Raw genomic sequence first — 6,872 nt, forward strand, 5'->3', positions numbered from 1 at the left:
AACTGCAACTAATTTCTCTGCACAGTTGCAAGGTATGCATGTCAATATTTGTGGGTCCAAAAGACTGATGCCTCTCCCCCCCCCCTTGTCCTCCCAATAAATTCTTGGGAAGATCGCTTGCTAAAGGTTTGCTGAAGGCTTTTGAAATCACATCAAGGGGGGGAAAGTTGCTTACTTCACGACAGACAATCTGAGAAACATGGACTGGCACTATTGAGTCAATTCACCTGTAACATTCAGGTCCAGGCTCTTAGAGATAATACTTTAAACACATGTGATGCTGCTTATATGTAGCCATCACCAATTTCTGTGGGAGTTGAATAATGCATTTATTAATGCCTATTAAAATTGAATGCTTATTATAAGCAGTGCTTATCTGATTGTTCTCAGGAATTTTGCCAGCTGCCTCTGCACTCTCTGCTCTCATGGAAACCATACTGTTATTTAGCTAATACCGTGTCCGTACACTTTCCTAGATTAAAAACTGCAAATAGTAACATAAAATGATACATATTATAAAAAAAATAATGAAAAGATAACTCACTTTTTTACAAACAATCTTCATTAAATGTCAAGAAAATACAGGGGAGGAAATTAACAGTTGTTCCCCAGGTTGACAGAAATTGATGGGTATTATCTCCATTGTAAGCTGGTAATAGAAGAGGTGCAAAATTACACTATTATGTACATGATGGAACCATCATGTAAGATGCTACATCTGCTTATTTTCTAAATTTTGAATCTTTAAGATTGAGCTGGGCTTTGTAGATTTCAGTTTATTACACAAACTGCCTTGGGTATTTTTTAAAACATCACAAAAACCAACAGATTGGTTATTCCCTTGTTAAACACCAAATGAATTTGCTAAAGTTTGGAAAGTCTACACTACACTTTATACATTTATACTTAGGTAATGATACTTCCAAATACATTCAAATAATATTTAAACTGTACATATCTGTAACCTGTGCACATTATTGGACTGTCAATTTGGCTGAGTTAAGTTCCTTTATGATGGAAATACTCTGTAACTGCAAAGTGTGCACAAAGTCACCAGGCTTCTTGTTGCTGTTTCTGTGAGCCTCCATGTCATATTTGCCTTATGGCAACCCTAAGGGGAATCTATCATAGGGTTTTCTTGGCATGTTTCTTCAGAGCAGGTTTACCATTGCCATCCTCTGAGGCTGAGCGAATATGACTTGCCCAAGGCCACCCAGGGGTTTTTATGTTCGAGTGGGGAATCGAACCCTGATCTCCTGAGTCCTAGTCCAACACTCAAACCACTACACCACACTGGCTATCATTAAAAAAGTAGTAGACTGATATTCTTCCTTGCCACATAATGTAATGTCAGTGACTCAGGTTTTAATGTATTTGGAAGTATCTTTATCTAACTATAAATGTCAAAGCCTTTTGGCCTGTCACTTGAATCTGGATTCCGGTCTGGCTTGTCCTGTTGCTCCTTACAGTATACTGTTACTGGGAAAACAAATTAAAAGCAAGTCCTGTCTCAAATCATCTCTTCCAAATCGTGAAGAGGGAACAGCTACGATGTACCCAAATGCTGTGTTATTTCTTTCTCCATTTCCTCTCATTTATCCAGCAACTAATGCCCAATGAATCGTTTCATTCTTCCTCTTATTTTCATGATAAAATGGGTTTTGCTTACTGGCTAATAATATGTGAAAAGCTGCCTTCTTACTTGGTTTACTACTACCCTGTTTGCCCCAACACTAATCATCCCAGCTGGCATTTCTTGAGGGCTCAGTTTGAGCTGTTCTCTCCTTAGCCCAAAACTGCTTGGGCTCGTGATGCTTCTCAAGCACATTATAATCCATTGGCCAGGAAGAAGGAAAGCATAGCCGTGGTTCGTGCTCCTTTGCTCGGCATTCCTCACATTTAATTAATGACACTGAGATACAGCCAAGAAAACCCAGCACAGTATGCTTACTCTAGTAAGCAAAGCTTCTTTGTCAAAACTGTGTGCCTTCCAGGCAGTTCCTTAAAACCAGCTGCCCACCCTCCAGCTGAGGAAAAGCAAAACCATGGCTAGATTAGACTGCAAACTCTTCCGAGCAGGGATTGCATCACTGAACATGTCCCAAATGGATGTCCCTTCATAGCCTTTGCTATCCCTTGAACTGTTAAAGTCTGTCTTATGCCTACAAATGTCTCTTTTGTTTCCCATTGGCTGCATCCGCACTGCAGGAATAATCTGGTTTGATGACACTTTAACTGCCATGGCTCAATGCTATGGAATTCTGGAAAGTATAGTTTATTGTCACGTACACACTGAATCTATAATAATCATCATCATAATCACAGTAGTGTTCAAACTGCTTGTTCATTTTACATCATATATTATGGTTAACTCTTCTAAAAATATTTACTGACTAAGAAGTTGTGAAGGATAATATGATCAAATGGTCACAGAACTTTGGATACACACTTTAGTTAGATCAGTGGGAACGAACATGGAAATTTACAGTGCTATATTAATAATAATAATAATAATAATAATAATAATAATAATAATAATAGAGGTCAGGGTACTCTTGCTGTCAGTGTCAGAGAAAGTTATCATAAGATCTATCAGGTGGTATCTGACACCTGATAAGTTAAGTAAAATTTATAAGAATGGCAATAATTTATGTTGGAAATGTGGGAAAGAAAAGGGCTCAGTTTTCCACATGTGGTGGACATGTGAAAAAGCAAGAAAATATTGGAAGTGAATATATTTTGAAGTGTGTGTGTGTGTGTATTGATTTGAAATTTTTACCAGAAATCTTTTTGTTAAATACGTTGGAGTAAACAGTAGGGGGAAAAAAGCTGGTAAGTCTCTATTCTATATGCTATCAGCAGCGAGAATAATTTATGCGAAGAAGTGGAAAACTAACGAGATCCCTACGATGAACAAATGGACATTTAAACTATTAGATTTGCTTGAAATGGATAAACTAATGAAAGGACTATGAAATGAAAACTCAAATAAATATAAAGAAGACTGGGAAGCAATAACGAACTACCTCAGATCAAACTGGGGGAAGGAGGATAATAACTATAGGGGGGTTGAATCAGACTGAAATGCAAAGAATATTGGTTAATGTCAAAGAGTGTAACATCTTGATTGTATCTTTTCTCTCTTATCTTAAATAACAGTTAAATTCCAGAATCCCACCAAGTTAAAGTGAATCCAAAGATTATTTGTGTTTGAGGTAATGGAAAACATGGGGATATCCTAAAAAGGAACGAAGGATTGTTGTTTAATTAAAGATAACCATAAATCAAGGTTTTTATTTCCAAACAGCAGGAAGGAAGTAAAGAATGTATGTAAGATTGGTGCAACTATGTTTATCGTAATGGTTGTCAGTGAATGTATGGAAAGGAAGATATGTCATTTTATATATGTGTAGTTTTTATATATTATGGTTAACATCCTGCTCACAGTGTGAGAACAAGACTACATCCACACTGGAGGAATAACCCAGTTTGGCAGCACTTTAACTCTTTGTCTGGCTCTCTGCTATGGAATTCTGGGAGTTGGAGTTTGTTGTGGTCCCAGAGCGGAGCAGAGTGGGTTTATTTACAAATTTTTACATCCGGGTCTCACGCAGGAAGGGTGGGGCTTATGATGTGAGAGGGGATGATGATGATGATGATGATGATGATGATGATGATGATGATGATGATGATGATGATGATGATGTGGGTGTGTGTGATGAGCAGCCCCTGAGCCCATCTTCTGCTTCGTCGTTATCACCCTGGTCAGGGAAGCCCCATCCTCCCTGCGTGTGACCCCGATGTTGATGAATCTGTGTGTGTGTGTGTGTGTGCGCACACACACACACACATACACACACACAAGGCCCAAGGCTGCTCTCAAGCACATTCCATACTAATTACTTTTTTGTATATACCTTTGGGTCACTTTGAAGATATGCGGTTTAAACGCTGCATGCATCCTAAGAGGCCAGAAGCCATGCCAAAGCCATGCTCCAGGCCTAAGGACTAGAGCATAGCTTTGGCACAGCTTCTGGCCTCTTAAGATGCATGTTTCACTTAAACAGCATACCTTCAAAGTGACCCAAAGCAGCTTTATTTTGGCCTGTCTGTTTGGGCCCTATGGCTTCATCTGCACTGCAGAATTAAGGCAGTTTGACCCTGCCTTAACTGCCATGGCTGTGGAATTCCGGGGTTTGTAATTTTGTGAGATATTAAGCCTTTCTCTATCAGAGAGTTTGATGGCACCACAACTACAGATCCCAGGATTCCATAGGATGGAGCCATGTCAGTTGAAGTGGTGTCAAACTGCATTAATTCTGCATTGGGAACGATGCAGAAAGGGCTGGGAAACAGTGGTAGGAGTAAGCAGAGGTTTGGTTATGGACCAAATGTCCTCTGGATGTATTGGACTACATTTCCTTTTATTCTCATCCAGTATTACCGTACTTCTCTGTGTATACAAAAAGCTGAAGTACAACGTGTAACGGATTAAGAAATGTAATCCTTTAATACTGTACAACCTCCTCCCTCTGCCCCTTGACTGCTGTTTACTAATCCTTCAGTATTAATGAAAGTCGGAGGAGAGCCACTAAGGAGCAGAGGAGGCTTGACCCAAGATATTTTCCTGCCTGAGGTAAAGGACAAGATGGATGCCAGCTGACTGGCCTGACCTCTGGCTCTAACTACAGATGTGATAGCATCTTTCATTGCAATTGTGGGAACTGGGTAGTTTAGAGGCCCAGGACAGGTTGTGAAGCATTTACAGCATCACCCTTGGACCTAAGCTACTTTGGTTATCATTTCACATGTTCTGAGCCTTGGCTTGGCTGCTCTGCCACAACAAGTTGCCTCCAAAAACCTATTTGGGTTACAGTTGGAAGGAATGCTTTATGTTGTTCTTCTCTTGTGCATTTTCAGCTTAAAAACAAAACAAAACTGGATTGGATGTTATAGCTAGTGTTCTGGAGGCATCCTATTGAGAAAATATAGACCCAGGCAGTGAAATACCCAAGTCTGCCTCCTCAGCCCTGTTAGTAAGCCTTAGCACTCATCTGCACTGCAGGATTAATGCAGTTTTACACTGCTTGAACTGACATGGCTCCATCCTTTGGAATCCTGGGTTTTGTAGATTGTTGTGGCACCGTTCTCTGACAGAGAAGGCTACACATTTCACAAAACTACAAATCCTGGAATTCCATAGCATTGAGCCATGGCAGTTAAAATGGTGTCAAACTGCATTATTTCTGCAGTACATTAGCTCCGAAATCTATTTTTGACAGCTGAATTTTGCTCTGGAACTGCAGTTATGAAAGAGCACCTCTGTGCATGTGCACCATCCATTTTCTCATAACTGCTGAGAAAACGTCCCACAAATCTCACCTGTTCCCTCTCATCTTTTCAGGATTTCCATATATGAGGCTGTATATCTAACTTGTCACTATGTAGAAGCATCCAAGAGGCAGAGCAACACAGTTTACTGAGATTAACGTCAACCTCAACTAAAGCAGGGCAACTGGATCAATGGAAGCCTGGTAAAGCAGTAAACACTATTGATTCAGTGGGGCAATTCTACCCTATACACCAAAACACCCAAGTATTTCTGATTTCTATATATGCTTATGAAAGCTGGGCATTGATCAATACTGGTAGAAAGAAAATAAACTCATTTGAAATGTGGTGCTGGAGAAGAGTTTTACAGATATGAACACAGCTGCCTTCTACACATATAGAAAGTCTTTTTTAAAAATGTATTTTATCTCCCAAACATTACCTAGTATTTTAAGTAAGGATTGCATCTGTGAGTGTATATTGTAATTAAGGATTGCAACGAGTGAACCTTTGAATGAACTTAAATGACTCACATGGGACAATTGTAAGTAAAGGTCTGTCCCTGAAACAGTTGCTCCGCCGATGTTCCAAAAGCAACTAAATGGACTACCAGTAATCTGAAATGTTGAGCTTGCTCAGTGTGAGGAAGAAAGACTGAACCAAAGTGTACATGAACTTAAAAAATGTGAGATTTTACCTTCACAATGATTGTGAATTCCTGCATGGCATGGGGTTGGACTGGATGGCCCTTGAGGAAACTGGAAATATAAATAACATTAGCCAATATTACAACATGTGTGTGACCTTGGAAAAATCAACAAGTCACAACAAGGTATTTTGTTTACATGTGCAGAAACATACGCAGACTAACTGTATTATGAAGGAGTTATTGGCCTAAATCCTATTGTTAAACCCATCTAGAAGAGATACCTTGGACACCAAAACACACAAATGGACAAATCCAAGAGCAATTCAGGCCTGAACTCTCAATAGGAGGGAGGATGACTAAACTGAGGCTGTCATGCTTTGGATATATCATGAGCAATGACTCACTGGAGAAAAGACTTACCTACTTACCTACAGTGCTTGGTCAGGTAGAAGGCAGTAGTAGGGAAGAGGAAGACTGCACTACAGGAGGATTCACCAAAAGGAAGCCCTGAGGCCTGAGTTTGCAATACCTAAGTGGGGCTGTTTTTGAACAAGGAACTTGGTGGGGTGTTCTTGGTTGCCATAGGTCTGTAATGTAGGTCAGATCCTGGAAAAGGAGGGCACCTAGTCAGTAGTGGCATCACTGGGGGAGCGTGGGGTGTACAGACCACACCAGGTGACATCCTAAGGAGGGGTGACACCACTACTTCCCAGAGGCTTGCCTTTCGGCAGAAAGTGGCTGTGGCATTTGCCTGTGTCCCTTTAAAATGCTGAAGAGGTGGGGTGAGTGGGGTGAGACTTAGGAGGAGGAGAAAGGATAGGCCTCAGATTTTAAGTGTGTGTGTGTGTGTGTGTGTTATTAAAAAAAACCCAGCCCTGCTCAGGTCTTGCAA

The sequence above is a fragment of the Sceloporus occidentalis genome, unplaced genomic scaffold (assembly GCF_023333645.1).
Source record: "Sceloporus occidentalis isolate IW3139 unplaced genomic scaffold, rSceOcc1.0.p SCAF_6, whole genome shotgun sequence".
NCBI classification, from domain to species: domain Eukaryota; kingdom Metazoa; phylum Chordata; class Lepidosauria; order Squamata; family Phrynosomatidae; genus Sceloporus; species Sceloporus occidentalis.